Raw genomic sequence first — 21,091 nt, forward strand, 5'->3', positions numbered from 1 at the left:
TGGGGGCAGGTGGGTTACACTGCAAATCTTGGTTCAGATTGCTTTTTAAATGTCTTATCAGCATTGTTATGGTACTAGATGGGCTTTTATTGTAACCCATCATGAGTCTCTAGAGAGTGGTGAGCTAAAAATCTAATAAATAAATAACAAAGACAACAACATCAACAATAATACAAAAGCTTACCATATACAGTAAGAATAGATTGTAAAGCACCTTGAACACATTCAGAATAAATTTCCATAATCATTGAATAAGGAGAGAAATCAGCAGGCAGCACTTCCAGATTACAGGACATTGATTTCAATGGAAGAGAAGTCTAACATCTGTAGAGATGAAGCCTTAGGAAGCTAAACTTTTTGTCCCTCAATAAATAGAAGTGCAATGAAATTTGGTATACATTCAGGATCCGGCAAATGATTTATGCTGAGGATCTCCCTGTCCATTATCTCACTAGATTGTATCTCTAATACTTCCTCATAACTATCAATATTGATATATCCACGCCTCTGTCAATTTCCAGAAGACATTCCTCAAAATGTATCAAACTGGTCTCAAAAGTCAAACTTTAAATCACTGACAGACAGTTGTGGACAATACCGATCTTTTAAGTGGAGGTCTTTCATTGACAGATGTTGCTCAACAACATGAAATGTCCTTTAATCTCCATATCACATTTATAGGATATGTATACATGTAAACATTTTTTACCTATATTGCCAACTAGGCTTGGGGAAATATGAAAATACTTATTGGTTAATCACTAATTAATCTACTCAAAGGAAAATTAATATGCTTATGAATAAGTGAATAAGTGAATAAGTGAATGCTTACTGGTTTAACGTTGGATTTTTTTTTAGGAAACCAAAAAGTTATTCAAATAAACAAAATCAGTGTTTATTACTTACAAAAAGAAGCTACCTGTACAGATGTTTTAAGAATCTATAAATATTTTTACAGAGGTGATAGAATAGATTGATTTACATGTACATATGTTAGACTAGATTTAAAAAATAGTAAAAAAGAAATGTCGATTTTAGTGAAAGCCAGATGCTCAGTGTCAGAGGAATTTTTTTTTGAAATTTGAAGAAAAACTATTCCCCAATTCATGCTGATAATATAAATGAGAACATTACACAAATTTTGTTAGTTCTCTTTGCTCCTGTAAAAAATATCCCAAAACTCCTACTACTATTTGAATTAGGGCTGATGAAAAAAGATCAAGAAGACAATATAGGACGACCTTTCTTTGTGAAAGTAAGGAGTGTATCTGAAGACCTTTGGAAACAAAGCATAAGCTGTTATGAATTAGAACCATATGGAGAGAAAAAACAAGCCACTGGAGTAAACATTGGTTGATGTTCATAGTGAAGATCAAAAGCACTCATAAAACCATCTTCTACAAAAGAATCTAAGGTTAAGATCAAATCAGAAAGTTAACTTCTACTCCACAATGCCTTTTTTACAGCAATTCTGCAGCTGAGAGGCTAAGAATAAAGAGCTGGTGGGGCTGGTTCTTCTCATGGCTAAATCCCTCCACACAACCACATACAGGACCATGTGGAGAAAGGTTCATATAAAATGGGCTGTTTATACCATGACACTGACAGCCATTTTCACTATTTCCTATTTTTTAAAACCTTTCTTCCTACACGTTCAGGGTGATGTGTTAGCCTCCCCCCTCCACTTCTATTCACAACCAATCTGTGAGGGAAATATAGGCTGAGAGAGAATGGTCTTGGAATTGAGGCAATGTTCTAGCCCTTATAATACGCTTCCTGTGCTTTGTGCTATTTATTCATCAGTTTTCAAAAATTGTCAAATTAAACAGATTTGAGACCAGTAGTACCTTAGAGACAGACAAAAGTTTCAAGTGTGAAAGCTTTCAAGAGTACTGTGTTTGAAGAGCTTTGACTCTCAAAAGGTTATATCCTGAGACTCTTGTTGACCTCTAAGGTGCTACTGGACCCAAACCTAACAGTTCTACTGCAGACCAAGTAAATTTCATATTACCTGAGAACAATGTGTTTCAATAAAGTCATAGGCATGATTTATTACCAAAGGATGTTCCTTCATTCAGGGGTGGCTCTCAAACATGTTCCACAACCAGTAAGTGATCAATTATAATGGATTTGCTTATTTGATTTTATGGGGACACAGAATACTGTTGAGGATGTGGTAATGATTAAACAGTATATAGTATCACTTCTAAAGTTAAGAAAAAGTCTGTCTTTTAGTCCTATTTGATCATTTTGTCTTTATGTCAAAACACATATTATTGTTATAAACATACATACTATTGACAGTATTAGTTATTGGTGACTTTTCTAGAATTTTCTTCAATATTATGTGTGAATAGTACTATGACTTCACTCTGCGTGGACATTAAAAACGTTGTACCATTTGATTTAGCCTGTGGAAAAGAGAAAATATTCATTCTTTAAAAGGCTGGTTCTAATTACGATTAATGGCTGAACAGGTTTAGATTAGCCCCACTTTTCCTTTTTTTCTCTCCACTTCTCTCAAATGGCCTTTTTGTTTCTGAACATACTTAGATGGAGGCTAAGCATATTTGAACCAAATGGGAATGGTGTATATCAGAACAGAATGCTGAGGGAGAATAAAGCATCAGAATCCAAAAGAAGCAGAAATGATATCAGCCATTTTAGATGGCAAGTGGGTGAAATCTTTCCATTATGTAAAAAACAACAAAAGCCACAGATAGAAATCTATCATAACCAAAAAGATTGCATCCAGCCCTATTTCTGTTGTATTTGTTTCCTGTTTTACCCAGGAGGTTTTCCTATTTGCAATCTGAATTCTGAAGTGGTATACTCCACGTTGACCACTCCTGATGCATATGAAGTGAATCCATTTGCTATTCAAGCTGCAGATCCCTGAAAGGTCTGAACCAATCAGCAACAGCTTTGGTCATTTCCATATGGATGCTTCATCCTCAGAGATATGCAGATGTTCTGCCAATAGCCCTACTGTAGATATTGTCACATGACATTGACTTCTGCTCCAAACTGAACACAACTTGCTCAAGAGCTATCTGTGGGGATACATGGACATGGACTTCTTTCACACCATATTATTCCAGCTTCCAACAGCCTGCATTTCTTGTATTCTGCTTCTAGTCCATTCTGATTTGTAGCATTGTTCTTTATGGTGCTTTGAAGATCCCATGTGGTTTTGATTCTTTAGTTTGAAAAAATCCTAGAAGGACATTTGCTCTGTAATATATTACTCTCCTAGAGCAGGTGTAGGAGTGTAAAATGTATGGCAGTGTCTCAAGCATGGTGCCTTAGTGTCGATACACAAGTATTTACATATCTGTGCACTAAAACCAAAATGCATCTATCCATTCATTCAGACATTTAATTTCTGAAGAACCTGGAGGTGTAGCTGAAGGCTGAAGAATGATAATGCTCACAACTCTCACTGATAGGGAGAATAAGTGGAGTCCCTGTGAGATTTGTAGGAGGAATCCAACCTCCCCCAATTGCTGAGTCCAGTGTAGCTCTGGGCTCTGCCACCCACCTTTGAGCCCCATCAAAGCAATGGAAGTGTCTGGGTGCTACGAGGAGCCTGGAATGTCTCCCAGCATCTGCCACCATTGTGGCTGTAGCTGGAGTAGCTCCTGGCTTCATCTACCACTACATTCCTGAAGGTCCACATACTACTATTAGATATATAGATGATTTATCAGGGATAAATATAGGGACAGTTCCTAGTATTGTCTGCTAACTTGTAGAGGTATTGCTCCATCTTCTCTTCCATCAGGAGCAACATTATCAAGGTCTACTACATGTCCCCAGATGAAGATTCCCTTGTTCACCAGCCAAATGCTCCCACAATTTCATATTGTTATACATATCTTGCTTCTCTGAGTGATGTGTGGAATTTAGTGGGCTAGCCATTTCCTGTCTTGGGCCAGAAAGAACTGGAGATATATTGCATTTTGGGGGATATTTGGTTTATTTATGATAATACAGTTAGAACATGCATGGAAGCACAGAAGCATTTTTACAGAGCAGTAGGTCTGCACCTCACATCAGTTTTTTTGAGAGAAAGATCCTGTATTTCCAACATGCTTTAGCCAACTGTAGTATTATCTGAATCTAAGAGGGCATTATTCATGCATAAAGATAATTACCTGCTGTCCATCGGCTACTTATGGCTGCATGACTAGAATCATAGAATCATAGAGTTGGAAGGGGCCATACAGGCCATCTAGTCCAACCCCCTGCTCAACGCAGGGTCAGCCCAAAGCATCATAAAGCATCCAAGAAAAGTGTGTATCTAACCTTTGCTTGAAGACTGCCAGTGAGGGGGAGCTCACCACCTCCTTAGGCAGCCTATTCCACTGCTGAACTACTCTGACTGTGAAAAATGTTTTCCTGATATCTAGCCTATATCGTTGTACTTGTAGTTTAAACCCATTACTGCATATCATTTCCTCTGCAGCAATGGGAACGGCATCCTATCCTCCTCCAAATGACAACCTTTCAAATACTTAGAGGGCTATCATGTCCCCTCTCAACCTCCTTTTCTCCAGGCTGAACATTCCCAAGACCCTCAACCTATCTTCATAGGACTAAAGCTAGTAAAACTCACTAAAAGCATACTCATTGTTATCAAATAAACATGACCATTCATCCTGTTCTGTAGGATAAATTGAGAGCCAGTTTGGTGTAGTGGTTAGGAGTACGGACTTTTAATCTGGCATGCCGGGTTCGATTCTGCACTCCCCCACATGCAGCCAGCTGGGTGACCTTGGGCTCGCCACGGCACTGATAAAACTGTTCTGACCAAGCAGTGATATCAGGGCTCTCTCAGCCTCACGCACCTCACAGGGTGTCTGTTGTGGGGAGAGGAAAGGGAAGGTGACTGTAAGCCGCTTTGAGACTCCTTTGGGTAGAGAAAAGTGGCATATAAGAACCAACTCTTCTTCTTCTTCTACACTGATTGGAGCTCATAATACAAAAGCCCAATCAGACCAGAACTTTTGTCCCTCTAGTCCACGTCTCCTAGGCTGCTCAGAAATGTTCTCAGCATTGGTCGCAAAACCCGTTACCATGAAACCATCCTTTACTCCCAGTGCCTCCCACCATCCTCCTGTCTCCACACATTCTTGAGAGAAAACATATACAACAACATCACCAGAGGCAACATGTATGCACAAGGGAACATGGACTGATTTGAAAAAAAGAATCTTCATTGTCCTGTGGCTGAAAGAACAGAAATAATCCAGTTTTCCAAACACCTAGTCGTGAGCTTTCTATTATTCTATTTTTCCCCAGTGAGTATATGGTAGGGAAACATTGGCAAGCTGTTGAGACCTATGGCAACTGACACAGTTGCGCCAAATGTTTCATGTGAAAAAAAGATATGGTTGAGAAAGCACGAAGAGAGCTGCAGACACAGTGAAGCGCACCGAACGACAGGCGAAACTCCGAGAAATGCTGTTCTCCGGTGGGAATTCTTGCCACACGGTGCATTTCTAAAGTTTCTCCCGCCATATGGATTCACTGCTGTCAACAAAGACGTGGATGCATAAAGCCTGCATGCCAGGCTTGTAATCACAAATGCCAAGGGCAATCATCCCCTACAGACATTGCTTAATTGGGCCTTTCCACCCCCAGCGAGACTCCATGTACGACTTCCCCACAAGAGATCCCAGCACAGAACTCAATGTCTTCCAAGCACACTGCTTCCAGCAGCCTTTTGGGCAATTTCTGGGAGCTGAAGAATGCTGGTTACTAGCCTAGAGGGTGATAAGGAGGAAACCAAGGAAGAAATCCTAGCTGCAGAATTCTTTTCTTTCCCCCTCGAAATTTATCCTTTGTCATAGCTAAACAATAGACAAACCCAGCATTGCCTGGAAGGGGAAATTTGAGTCTGCAATCTGTTAGACTTTTACATGCTGATAAGCGGAGGGATCCTGCTTTGCGCTGGGAAGGGAGCACAGCAAACACAATTCTAGACAGGATGGGTCATTGCAAGACCTTCTTGCCTCAGGCATACAATGAGACTGAAGTGCTCCTGAAGAAAAGCAAAGGCAATTCTGCCCTCAATGCAACCCTCCTTTCCCTGTCTTTGGGAGCCAAGTGCCACATATAGCTTTGCAAGGGGGAGACCAGGGTCTGCTCGGATTCCTTCTATATTTTCTTCTTCTTGCTTTTTTGCAAGCATATGAAATCGCCCAGAGTCTAAATCTAACATGTGAATTCTTAGACTGTGACAAATGAAGATCTGCTTTCAAACATTATCCCAAAGTGCCTCCCCAGTGGAACAAGATGAATGAAGACTGCCATGGGGAAAATTAGGCATTCAAAATAGCACTGGTTTGGTGAAGGTTCATCCTCATGTTACAGTCAAGGCACGGTTGCTTGAAGAGATGTACTTTCATATACTTAAACCAAATTAATGCACAGTGCAAATCTGAATGCAATCCTCCCATAGAATAATTGTACACAATGGTGTCAAAATGAGTAAACTTACCCATTCTGATCTTTTATTGTTCTTCAGGGTCACTCTTTGTTGAATCCTACTCTTTCTCACTCTTAGGCTTGACGCAAAGAATTTCTAAAATTAGTTCTGGAACTAGAGTGTGTCCTGGTCTGTCACAGTTCCATCGGTTCAGTTGCTCTCAGGATTAATGGCGAGCATGGCATAAAACATGGGAGGGAGGGAAGCCGTCTCAATAAAGCTATACATATAGTCATATCTTGAATCTTTTTTTACCACCCAATCAGTGGTGGTAATTTCACAGAAAACCACTTTGTTGCAGCCATGTGGTTGCATCAGCATTTCTCCATAATTACTGATGCAACGATTATTTCATTTATCTCTACCAATATGCTTGGTGCTTTATAGTTGGCAGTAGCAGCTGCACCAGCAGTAATAGTAGTCCTGGTAGCAGCAGTAGGGATATCAACAGGAAGGAAAGCAGCAATAGATGAAACAGTTGAAAGGCAGGAAAATACAAAATGGAGCAACTAATGTTAATAACAATATCCCAGGAGTGGGCACTAAGCTTTCTTGGAGGGGTGAGCTAATTCAGAGGCAGATTCTGTTTTGGAAGCATTCAGTGAAAGTGATTTTTCTGGGGTTGCTGTTTGTTTGGTTGTTTGGTTTAATTATTTATTTTTAAATTTATAGACCGCCACTCTCAGCCCAGCCAGCTCATGGCAGTTTACATTAAAAATATTTTAAAAACATTAAAACCCAATACAATCAAGACAATCGGTGGCGGCAACAATCAATGCCCAACTCTCCCCTGTGGGGCCTCAAGTCTTCTGCTCGCAGTTGTATTGTCAGAATAGATGACCCCAGGCAATGTTGGGCTAGGGGGGTTCAGATTATTTAAGAAAGGGAGAGAGGGAGGGAGGGACCCTTCCACATACATCAATCCACTGAGCATTATTTCTTTTTCTTGGATAACTATGTTGTTGTTGTTAGGTGTGAAGTCGTGTCCCACCAATCACGACTCCAAGGACAATGATCCTCCAGGCCTTCCTGTCCTCTACCATTCCCTGAATGTACCTTTTTTAATGCAAAGTTTCAAATTTCCTTTCATATCGCACAAGAGCCCTTACTGGGCATGAGTTGGGAGGAGCGGAGGATTTACTATATCCTTTAAAACTTCGCTTTCTGTAGTTCTCTATGTTGCTACTGTGAATTCTTCCATAATAACTCTAATGGTATACTTGATGTTTTAAAGAGCACTAGATATAAGGGAGTGCATATATACATCTGTTCTGAGGGTTCAGTAAAATTCACTTTCTTTTAAATATATTAATGGCATGGTCATTATGGTGGTGATGCACTAACTGATGGATAGTGCACACACACACATGTGGAGCTGCCTTCAGACCATGGATCCATCAAGGTCAATCTTGACTACTCAGACTGGTAGCCGCTCTCCAGGATCCCAGCCAGCCATCATTCCCATCACCTCCTTGTTTTTTTTCAAACTGGTGATGCCAGTGATTGAACCTGGGACCTTCTGCATGCCAAGCAGAGGCCCTTCCACTGAGCCATAGCCCCTCCCCAATGGAATTAATTAACAAGAATCCAAATTAATAATAATGAATTCTGTAAGAAACAACATCAATCTATGAATCTGATATCCCATGTTCAGTTTGGGTCAGTTTTGCAAATGTACACTCACACAGCAGAAATCTTGTGTAACTCCATGCCCCTGTTGCCTTCCTTCAACCAGTGTTCTCAGTTCAGCAAGAGAAGCCATGAGCATGTTTGTTTCTCTCCCCTTGTTCCCTGGGGCTACCATCTTCTCTGCCAGGAAGATCTGCTCTATGCAGTTCATCACATATACTGCATACAGCACAGAGCCCTTCGATAGGCAAAGGTATTCCTACAGTTGTAAGGGTGGGTTTGTTCCTTTTGTTGTTTGTTCCATAAATATGAAATTCTGAACTGATCTGGTACCTGAATTTTGATCTCTAGCAAGATGTACTTTTATACACACAGTTCTAGCTGTTGTGGTTTTAGAGCTAAGTTCCTGATGCTTTTCCCATATGTCTTTTCTATTCCTCCTACTTGCTGTCATTGGGTTGAAGGTAGAGGGGGAATCTTCCACTTGTGCTCCATTCATAGATGAAATCTTGGGCTAATGGAAGGAATCCTTCTATGGATGGAAATTTTTTCTATCAGTCAAAACTACTTTTCAGTCCTAACCATGATAAGAAAGCCAACAGGATGGGGAAAAATGCCTTTTTGTGATTTTAGTTATCTATGTTCTATTGTTTCCGCCCACCACCACCACCACCCCTGTGGGATGAGGGAGGCTCTGAACAAAGTGCCAAAGGGTTTGACATGATTTCTATTGCTACAGTAGAATCTTTTCCAAAGCTACTGCAGCCTGTTATATAATACCACACATTCAATGTAATCATATACATTTGTGCTGCATATAGAAGCAGTGTGCCATTTATCTGATAGACCCTAATAAGTACTTCAAAGCTGCTCCAGTCATTAAGGTAAACATGTATTTTGACATGCATACGAATTTTGATAACAAAAACTATTTGCTCCATATGCTGTAATTACACAGTCTATTGTGCAAAATCACACAAAAGCACATTTTTGTAAATTTTGGCAGGGTGGGGTGGGTCACGATGGTTTCTTCACAGTTATTTCATCTGTCATGGAAAGCAAATGCTGAGATAGTGGTTCACTCATTTGATGCCACTTTGACTCCCCATCCCCACTTTTGCCAATCTACAAATGAGAGATCATTAGACCATAATGGGTGGCATTTCCAAGACAGAGAGTGGGAAGAAAGACATGAAAAACACACACATACACTCCACATTTATTCAGGCACAAGTAGGTCCGATTATTTTGATGAGTGCTGTATACATGAGACCAAATGCTGACTTAGATCAGCCTTTTCATAAGGTTGCTAGTTTTCAGTTATTGTCCAGAGATCTCCTGATATTACATCTTATCTCCAGGTAACAGAGATCAGATCACCTGGAGAAAATGGCTGCTTTGGAAGATGGACTTTCCCAAACCCTCTCTAGCCACTGGCTGGGGAAGGAGGGGGATAGGATTGCCAAATTCAGGTTGGGAAACTCCTGGGAATTTGGGCATGGAGGCTTGGGAGTACAATGACCTTAGTGGGGTATGATGCCATAGAGACCACCCTCCAAAGCAGCCATTTTCTGATCTCTGTAATCTGGAGTTGAACCATAATTCTGGGGAATCCTCAAGTCCCACCTGGAGATTGGCATCCCTATCAGGTTCCACCTCCAAAATCTGCAGGTATTGCCCTGCAGTTCCCAGACTTGGCAACCTTATCCTTCCATCATCCTCACATTAGAAATAATACCTGAGCTTCTTGTCTCTTCTGGCTCATTCAAGACATGCATCAAGCCTATTTATTTCTCTGTCTTTGAACACCATACAGTAAGGCCTCTACCTTGCAACATCAGTTGTGACTTACATGTGAAAATAGGCCACCATGATAGAGAGTCATCAACCAGCTCACCACCATTTTGCACAAAATGCAAAGAGTCAACTCACACCATCCAATGGAAATCCAAAGTGGGACTAAAACAAGGTGTATCGCAAATGCAGAAACAGTCCGGGAACTAAACAAGATATGTTCTGTGAAATTGTTTCCATCACTTACTATAGATAGAAGAAGAAGAAGAGTTGGTTCTTATATGCCGCTTTTCCCTACCCGAAGGGGGCTCAAAGCGGCTTACAGTTGCCTTCCCATTCCTCTCCCCACAACAGACACCCTGTGGGGTGGGTGAGGCTGAGAGAGCCCTGATATCACTGCCCGGTCAGAACAGTTTTATCAGTGCCGTGGGGAGCCCAAGGTCACCCAGCTGGCTGCATGTGGGGGAGCGCAGAATCGAACCTGGCTTGCCAGATTAGAAGTCCGCACTCCTAACCACTACACCAAACTGGCTCTCCGCAAACCATAGGGCTTTTCCGCAAACCATAAATTTAGCATCATATTTATCTGGTGAAGATACTATATTCCAGCTGCTCCGCATGAGGTCGCCAAACTCCCGTGTCTGGCCAGCAAATTGCTTGCTATATCCGCCATTTTAAAGTGAGGGTGAATCCCAAAAAGTTGATTCACTAACCTAAAAAGCACTATACCCCAGCAGACAACCAGCAGACCATCAGCAGAAGAAATGTATGGAGGCAAAGAAGCACTACCTCTGCCTCCAATGTCCTGCCCTTATACCCATCTCCCTCTCCCCTCTTCTGGGGGATGAGAAGTGCTTTTAAAGAATGGAGAACAGCCTGGAGCAACGAACAATCAGACAAGCGTACAGGCGATGAAAGAAATAAAATAATTATTCTACGAAGTTGTAACCGGCAGTCACTGGCAGTCTTCAAGCAAAGGTTGGATACACACTTTTCTTGGATGCTTTAGGATGCTTAGGGCTGATCCTGCGTTGAGCAGGGGGTTGGACTAGATGGCCTGTATGGCCCCTTCCAATTCTATGATTCTATGATTCAATGAACACAAAGCATGCCTCTCAAAAGTTTGCTCCCCCCCCCCAAATAAAAACAGGAACGAGATTAATGTTTAAAAGTATCAAAAGACTCATGATTCCATAAGGGATGGCATTCAAAAAGCACTGTGCACCTATGATTCTATGCATAGGAGAAGTATGAATTTTAAAAAAATTAGCAGGCATCACGGGACCTTTAAAACATGGAGAAAGGGGATTGACTGTCTGGATTGATTGACATGTGGAAGAGAGTTGTGTGTAAAGCGTGTTGCTCTCTTCCTCCATTTCCAGCAGCAAATGTGGAGGGTGAGGAGCGCAAAAAGGCGGCAGACTAAAGCGAGACAGCAAAAAGGTGGGGAGGGGCCGGGAGGCGCGTTATGATTTAGCACTACGCCATTCAGCTGGCATAACATGAATTTTACTGATTTGAGGAAATATCCTCATTTTAGATAGGAAAACTTCCTCCCTTCTCAGCTACTGAACATTTCTTGTCTCAGTAATTCTCTACACATATACTATCTTTTTTATCTCTTTCTCTGTCCCTGCAAGTCGTTTAGCTTAATGAAGTTTCATTTATTCAGAACATCAATGTTCTTCTTAGGGCATATACAAGCACAAAAAAGAGGGCAAGAAAGAAAATCTAGGGGGATTGTTTTAAATTAGTGTGGCTTAATTTAGTTGTGTAGAAGACTAATACAATAATTTATGGCTTGTTCAAGGGAGTTAGAGTGGAAGGCCCTGTAGATCCTAGATGGGGATAGCTGATATTATGCCTTTAATTCTTTTTGTTGCTAACTTATTTCTGCATTCACCATATTGCTCAAAACACACTGCATAGCAGTCAAATAACCTAGGACAAGAATACATCAGAATTTTTGAAAACATCTTTTTCTGTACCATCCATGCAGAATTACTCCCCCTTAGCCACATTCAAATAGATACAGACTGGACTATACTGTTATTTGCCTATATAAATTCTGCAGTACCGAAAGGTTATTCCAATTATGTTTCACCCCCTTCCCACCCATGCACCCAATGCAATATATTTCATTAGGAAAAGAAGGAAGAATTCAGAAAAATCTCATCTTTCCACTCTTGTTCTTTCCCCAGATGGTATATGTGTGGCTCTAAATAGAGCAATTTCCTTTCAAACGTAGGTTAAAAAAAATCCCACCCTAATATTATGTTGCTGAATATTTTTCAACCCAGTAAGTTTTCCCCCCCTAGAGTGTGCATCTGTTATTTTTTTTTAACTTTCTGATATCTTAAGACCTCCCAATTTCCCATAAAATCCCCAGCTAGCAAAACTAGTACTATTGAATGATGCATTTTTGTCCTCTTCATAACTCTTATTTAACATCTTCAGGACTTTGGTAAGTTTCTTTTTAAAAATCATTTTTAGAACCTATAAAACTTTTATACCAGAGGCTTAAGAATGACTACAATAGTTATGCTTTATGGGAACCAGGGAAGACAGAAACTCTGTAATGTTTTATGGGATTGTCAGGACAGCACAACAGCTACTCATTAGGAGCCCAGGATTTTTCTGGCCTACAGGCTGAGCTGAGGGGAAAGAAAAGGCTCTGAGAATTAAAAGAGACAAGGGTAAAAGACAGGTACACTCATCAGGCTACTAGGAGTGTGTGAGAGCAAGGGCTGGGTCTGTACTGTGAACTGGAGTTATTTAAGAGATCACTGCTGGCTCCTGAATGCCTTACACAGACGTCTGGGAGAAGACATTGAAATGTGAAAAGTAAAATATGGATTTATTTATTTCTTATGGACAAAATAAGCCCTTTCTGACAGGTGAAGATCAATGGCAGGGGCCCCCTTGGGGAACAGTCATAGCTCAGCTGTAGACCATCTGCTTTGCACAAAGAAGGCCCCTGGCACCCTCCACTTAAAAGGATCAGCTAGAAGGTAATGTGCAGGACCTTTACCTGAAATACAGGAGATTCACTGCAAGTCAGATTTGATCATATGGACCTTGAAAGGCCAATGGTGGGAGGTAACTTTGTTCATGTGAGTTCTCTTTCAGAAGGAGGCTTGATCAACTCCAGAGAAGGGTGTCTTCTTGTTATAGGGGCAAGCCATGGGAACTCAGTGTGATGAGGAGCCATCTCTGTAGCCTAGTTCATCTCTAGGCTACAGAGATCAGATCCCCTGGAGAAAATGGATGCTTTGGAGGATGGAGGACAACTCAAGGACATTGTATCCAAGTGAGGTCCCTGTCCTCTTCTGAGGTTTCTCAGCCTAGATCTGGCAGCTTTTCCCCATTACCCCCTGCTGGTGGTCAGGGGAGAGCTCACAACCCTAGTGGTGAGAGAGCCAGCATGGTGTGATGGTTGAAGTGGAAACCCCAGGTTCAAATCCTGACTCTGCCATGGAACCTTGCAGGGTGACCTTGGGCCCATCACACACTCTCAGCCTGGCCTTCTTCTCAGGGTTGTTGTGAGGATGAAATAGAGGCTAGGAGAGTGACGTAAGTTGCACTGAGGCCCCACTGGGGAGAAAGGTGGGTTATAAATGAAGGAAATAAGTCAATAATACTCCTTCCTGACAGAACCAGTTGTCCTTCAGCCATCAAAGAAAGCTGTCTTTCTTTCTTTCTTTCTTTCTTTCTTTCTTTCTTTCTTTCTTTCTTTCTTTCTTTCTTTCTTTCCTTCTTTCTTTCTTTCTTATAGTTCAGCTTATTAGTTGCTGTTCTTGGCCATGCTGGCTTGCGGTGACTTACATAATAATAAAAATATATCAATACAATAGAATAGTAAGACTCCTCAAAACCTCATTAAAACCATTTTGTTTCCACATGTTTTTTGCTGAGTTATCCACCCTGCCCAGTTTTCTCTCTTCAGCTAGTTTTCAGTGGGTTGCTTTTATTTACTGCTTTTATGTATTCTGTAGCTTTTTACCTCACAGATGTTCATACTGCTTTCTATTTTAGTGCCACTGTTGTATTGCTGTTGAATGACATAGCAGTGAAAAATGAAGTGATATATGTATTCAGTGTTGGATAAAGCCATTATTTTTCTGCTAGAATTGATAATAGGAAAGTCTTAAAGTATGTTCTTGGATTACATAATTATTTAGGGGGGGGATGGGGAGGCTTGGTGGGAATGTGTGGAATGCAATACCACCTTATTGTGAAATAAAAATAAATACCCTGGTCTTCCACACAGCATGGCAAAATGCTGTGAAGCTGATCAGGGCATTTTCTGCCCCTTCTGGCCCCCATCGTGGGCTAAGGAAACTCGGAAGAATTCTCATTCCCTTAGCCCAGGGCTTCTGTGACCTGATCTGCGCCTCGCCCAGGAAAGTGGCAGCCTGGTGGCAATGTCATATGGAAGCGGGAATTTGCCCCACTTCCATATGACTGCCCTCGTGGCCTTATTTGCTAGTGCAGAATCGACCCAGGAAAGGTATTGGTGGGCACAATATTGGGGACCTCTGCTTTGGGTGGTTTTTACATTCTCCATTTCTTTTATTCTAGCCCTGCTGCATTGTTCATTGGATGGAGGCCTTTGTGGTTTAAATGAGTTGCTTTTCATATTTCATAATCTGCAGTGAGCCTTGGTGAGAAGACTATAAGTGAAGATAATAATAGTGATAGAACTGATGATGGTGATGAAGATGATGCATGAAACACGACTGGTGTGGCAGCTGATGCCAATAGGACTGAGTCATAAAAAATGTTTTGAATTAGAGCTCACAGGCCTGTTCATAATCTAAGCGCCATTTGATTGGATGTTGAGCCTCTGGAAACCTTTGTTCAGTGCCCAAGGATATATGTAGCATCTTGGTATTTCAAGAAATGTGTGCGCTCTTTTGTTGGTTGCTGATAATATGAACGCAACGTAATTGAGGAAGGTACATCTGATTCATTCATACACTGAATGCTGAAGAGACGGCATAATTGTGACATCTCCCATTGATTCTCCATGTGTTAAAACAGAGCATATGCACAGTGTAACTAGAATCTCTCTGTATTTTCCTAAAGGAGTGGGGAAACAGTGTGGTGAGGGGGAGATGAATCCTTTGTTCCCATTGTCTTAAACCTTAAAAGAAAGCTAAGACCTGAGGAAAATGAGCGAAAATGATGGGTATATCAAAGAGTTTGCAGAGCAGCAAAATCACTCTCTGGACTTGAGAAAGCTCTTACATGCTTTTGAATGCACAGGCCAGCCCTTGTGATGTCTCTCAATTACTGCTACCAAATGTAGGATAACATTAGATGACTGAAGAAAACAAGCTCCCAAAGGTGAAATTATCTTTCTCCTCACCACTACCACTGCCCAGGAGGGCCTGTTTAGCTGTCATGAATGAGCAAATCACAATACAGATTGTCTGGCAGAGCTGCTGGAAATGCTATGGGTATCCTGGAATATTAACAAGCAAGCAGAAGTAGGAGAATATAGAGTACACCTAACCGGGACTCTTTCGTCCATTGTAAGCATTATCTGAATAGGGAAGGGAGGGGAGGGGTAGAGGTGTGCTTAAACAAGGCCTATTAGCCGTAAATAGTTCTGCCAATATCCGTCACAGTGGGGGCTCTCCTCCAGCAATTTTCACGATTAATTACCAGTGGCAAGCGTATTCATAATCTGGTGTTAATTTTGCCGAGACTGAATGAACTCTGCCCTGGCACCCCCAGATATTGTTTCCCCTGTTACCAGTAGCATGAGCTACACGTTCGGGTCACGTCGTGTCAAAAGAGTGCTAATGTGTTTATATAAACACAAGAAGCACCTGCTTTTTGCCACACTTTTATTGTTAATTTCCAGCTCCCCGAACCCCTCCAGTTGGAATACATACAATTGTTTGGGGGCAGGAACATGGAAATGGTTGATGAAACATACTCAGTGATCTGCATTAAAGGAACAAATTTGTGCAAGTATGAATTCTCGAGTCCAGTGGTTCAGAAAAGATGGTCCTGGGTTTGAAATATGGTCTCAGGACCATTATGTCCAAGGCCTACCAAGACAACTATGATTATGGATTTTTAAAAAAATGCTACGAATATAACAGGGACCATTATCCTGACAATGTATACATTATTGTAACAAATAGCTATTCTCTGTTTTATCTAATATATAATTATAATAAAATCGATAAAGTTAAATATATTCAGGGTTGTATCTACCCCCCCCCCCCCATTTTGGCAAATAATTGAAAAGTGGGGTTTGTAGTTACACCATTTGGTTATAAAAATTTTTTGTTTCTGTAAGTAATTTTCACAGCAACTTTCAATAGACATTTCTAACACAATCAGTCAAATATGCAAGCAATATAAACAGTGAGTTAAATAGTATTACTCACTGAATTATGCAGTTAATACATAAATAAATAAACTTTAATATTTGGAGATGCTGATTCTGGATTAAAACACATTTCCAACAGTTGTGGAGTTTGGGTCTATAAATTGCAGCCAGTCAATTATGAGATAATTGTGAACTAAACATTTTATAATGGATTTCTTCCATATTTATAATGGGTAATATTATACAGCTGCAAAGAAACTTTTATTGGGGGGGGGGAAATCTGGCACTTCAGTGATATGTAAACTGTACCATCTCCTAAGACACAATAACCAAATAAATAATGAATAAAATGTCAATCTCCTGCCTAATAAGATCTCAAGTTGTAAGAAGCCATCAGTTCTTTTTTTAATTTTTTAAAATTTCTTTCTTAAAAAAAACTTCCAACAAGTATTCTTGCCCCTTATGTGGAACATATCCATATAAGAAGGGGAGGGGCTGGTGCCGCATTGAGCTGGCATGAGTCTGCACATACATGGAGAAAGAGATTCCTCCCCCCCCCCCTCTTCCCCGGCTCTTTTAGGTCAAGGAAACTCTTTAAGGCAGGGGTAGTCAACCTGTGGTCCTCCAGATGTTCATGGACTACAAATCCCATGAGCTCATGGGAATTGTAGTCCATGAACATCTGGAGGACCACAGGTTGACTACCCCTGCCTTGACACAGGATGCATCCCATACTTGTGAATTTTCCACTCTGAAGGTTTTTAATGTGAATATGAGACATAAACCGTGGACCAAGTAAACAGATTATTATATCTGTCTTGTTCCCGGCATGATTGCAGCCTCTTTGCGTATGCCATTCACCAGGCAAACAAAAATATCGATGTTCAAGGGACGTATCTGAATACAGTTTTCAGCGATAGCTGGACCACTTGCGGAGGTTGTGCCGAAACGATTAGCTCGATGAAAGATGGAGGGACTGGCACAAAGTAATGCTGATTGGCTAATAAGGATTCTCAAAGATGTAATTATGAGACTACACCTTCCCAGGTTGGGATCCATTAACTAAGAACTGTGATTTTACCAAAAGAATGATCCACTCCAGGGTGGATATTGTTTGCCTCCTAACACCCACACCCACACCACCATAACTGAGACTTATGTCAATGGCACCATAACTACACCCCAGTTCGGCTTGCAGGGAAAAAGCTCCTGCTTACAAATTAAGACAACTTAGAACAAATGTGAGTCACGTTCATTTCTACAATAGTGCATGTGGGGGAATTAAAGTACAGGCCAATTTGAAGGTTCATACATATAGAAGGTTCATATATTTAGTCGTAGTGAAACTTTCAGTCTTTAATTAACTTCCCCTGGAGTAATCATTGAACATGTTGGTAGTACTCAAGGCCTTGCTGCTCTGGAATGAGTGTTTTACTTCAGGGGGGAGAATAGCACATTTGGGGGAGAATAGGGTCTTGGAACTCAGGTCTGATGAAGAGATACAAAGCAGCAAGGAGAACATAAATGAAGTCCAAAGATTTTCAGGAGAAAGAAATACCCATACCATTTAAAGGTCATCAGCAGAAACTGGCATTCTTAACCATCAGTTTAGTTAGTTTTGTTTAGTTTATTTGATTTTTAGCCTGCCATTCCCACAAGGCTTGTGGTGGGTTACAACAAAGAAGAAGAAGAAGAAGAAGAAGAAGAAGAAGAAGAAGAAGAAGAAGAAGAAGAAGAAGAAGAAGAAGAAGAAGAAGAAGAAGAAGAAGAAGAAGAAGAGTTGGTTCTTATATGCTGCTTTTCCCTACCTGAAGGAGGCTCAAAGTGGCTTACAGTCGCCTTCCCATTCCTCTCCCCACAACAGACACCCTGTGGGGTGGGTGAGGCTGAGAGAGCCCTGATATCACTGCTCGGTCAGAACAGTTTTATCAGTGCCATGGCGAGCCCAAGGTCACCCAGCTGGATGCATGTGGGAGAGCGCAGAATTGAACCTGGCATGCCAGATTAGAAGTCCGCACTACTAACCACTATACCAAACAGGCTCTCTAAAAACCCCGGATAAAAAATCCCCTAAAATATACAGTCTAAAATCCCCTATATAATCCAATGTAATTTGGCGGCTTAAAAACAACTTAAAAAAACCCCTAAAATAGTTCCTCGGGGGGGAGGGGGGTGTACATGGGATCTCCAGTCACCAGTAGTCACCAGTTGTATGGTCCAGGAGTCGGGTCCAAATCACCCTTAGCGCACCGGCCTCAACCATACACCTGACTGTAAACACTGAACTGATATTAGGGTTGTGCACAGCAGTCCCAATCTGGACCACTTTGGCTTCAGCTGAGGCTTTCTCAGCCTGCTTCGGTCTTGGCCAAAGCTGTCTTGGGCTGCGTTGGCCTCGGCCAAAGCGGACGAAGCACTCCAGCACCAATGAAAGTCAATGCCGCCATTGACTTTCATTGGAATGTCTGCTTTCCTGCCTTTTCTGGGGACTGGAGGGGTAGGGGTTTAAGTTACACCCATCAAACTTTCAGGGTAACTCAGGGAGGGTCTTGCCTGACTCCCTTCCAATTTTTAAAAAGGGCTCCAAGAGAGGGTGCCCCATTTGCTCCATTATATCCTATGGGACAGTCTATCCATTGGATATAATGGAGACATGGGGCACCCTCTTTTGGAGCCCCTAGTATTTGACCTCCTGGTCCAATCTTCTTGAAACCTGGGGGGTCAGGGAAGACCCTCCTGGAGCTAGCCTGAACATTTGATAGGTGTAATTAAACCCCTACCCCTGACATCCCGGGAAAGGCGGGAAAGCTGAAATTCCAATGAAAATGCAGTGGCCGCATTGGACAGTTTGAAAGGGACCCCTTCAAAGGGATCAATTGAAAGGGACCACTTACATTGGAATTTCTGTTTTCCCGCCTTTCCTGGGACTGATACCAATCCACAATTCTGCCAACAAATAACTATTTTGTTGCTCAGTGCTGGGAGAAGGACATACAGGCATAGACATTAACCAGCTTGATAGACTATCCAGGCAACAGGACCTCATAATTATGGGTGACTTCAATTAGCACAGAGTGTTGAACTAAATGGGTAATTGGTCTGATCCAGCCTGCCTTCTCTTGTGTTCTTAAGGACAGGAATGCTCTCCTTATTTCTGCATAATTGATATTATTTAATAATGCATTGCTTGTCTAAAAAATGTCTGGGGTTCCCAGGCTGAGGTTGCAAGATATAGGATGCAACCACCTTGTGGAAGCAAAGCTGTTTAGCTCCTCAGTGGACAATGTCTTGGGAGCCATATAGATGCTATATTGGATTCATGTTGGAGGAAAGGTCAAGTATCAATACCATAATAGCAAAATATTCTGCCTTGTATGCATCTTTAGTTTCAAAGATCTCAGTACTGCTTCCATACAAAATAAGTAGAAGTTGTATTGATGTAGTGATGGCCATGGGAATGAACAGCTGTAAAGGGCAATTAGTTAGATTCATGGGGGATAGATCTATCAGTGGCTACTGACTACTAGCCATGGTGACTGAGAGGAACTTCTGTATTCAGAGGTACTACGCCTCTGAATCTGAGAGCCAGAGGAAGGTCTCAGGATCTCAGCCAGCATGCTGTAGTGGTTAAGAGTGGTAGCTTATGTTCTCATGTTGTTTTATCAGTACAATAATGATTAATGGGATTCAGTTCCAACAATACAGGTGAACTAGGTGGTTGTCCGAGGTTAATATGGTTTTGTTTTGTCTGCATTGACTCCCAACTTAATCCTAACCTTGTTGCATTGCTCCTCGGATGTCTTATGCTGTCCAATTGCATAGTTTTTATATTTTGTCATCTGCCTTGACTATTGGTGAGAAAGTCCATAAATAAACAAAACAGAGGTTTCAGTTAGAGTGAAATGCTTTCTGCAATGGAAATAAACATTGCTTTTGTGTGGATTTGAGGAAATGTTCTCGAAAGATAACACTGAAACTGAGCATCACAGAGCAGTCATAGGGAGGGCCTGTGATTCAATGCATGGTACTTGGTTGCATACAAAAGGCTATATCATCCTGTAGTATCTCCAGTTACAGGATCTCACCCTTTCCTTCCTGAGATCCAGCTCCATTCAGTGTACACAATGCCGCCGAGCTCAATGATCTGACTTGATGTACGGCATTTTCATGTGTTCTTTCCAACAAAACTTTTGGAGTAGAATCAAATACTTTCATTTGTCCCTAACATGGCACATAGAAGCGACATGGCAACAAATTTCCAATGCTGATTCCCATGAGCCTGTCCACAGCTAAGTAGGGGGATCATGGTTTCTGTGCATGTGATACAGTGGGGAATACTGCAAAATAGCACCCCTAATTTAGTGCCAATGTGCCAAATAGTATTGGTCCCATATAAACCTGCTCTGCCAGAGCACAGTTGAAGGAGAGTACCGTCTCTTAATGCATTTCCCCATGATCAAGTACAGGGTTGATCTAATAATGCATTCATTCTGTGAGAGGCATATGGAGAGTGAAAGGTTAAAAGGGCTAGCATATGGAGCCTCGAGTAGTTCAGAGTGCAGCTTCAGTACTTCATGCTACCGTGGGGCCCATAGTAACCCCACCCACCCCCCATCAGGATGAAGCCACCAGATGAATTAAGATTTGTAACCCTGTTAGAAAGACGTTTCCAGGTTTCGGTGCTCCAGGCAAGAGCTTGTGAGCAGCTGGCTCTCTTGAGAAAGGAAATCTGCTGCAATGAATCGCTGTGGTCCTGCTCGTGACCCGTCAGAGGCACGAGTTGCTCAAATAGAATCATGAAAAGAAAAAGAAAAAAAGAACACGGG

Source organism: Paroedura picta, chromosome 7 (genome assembly GCF_049243985.1).
Source record: "Paroedura picta isolate Pp20150507F chromosome 7, Ppicta_v3.0, whole genome shotgun sequence".
NCBI classification, from domain to species: Eukaryota; Metazoa; Chordata; class Lepidosauria; order Squamata; family Gekkonidae; genus Paroedura; species Paroedura picta.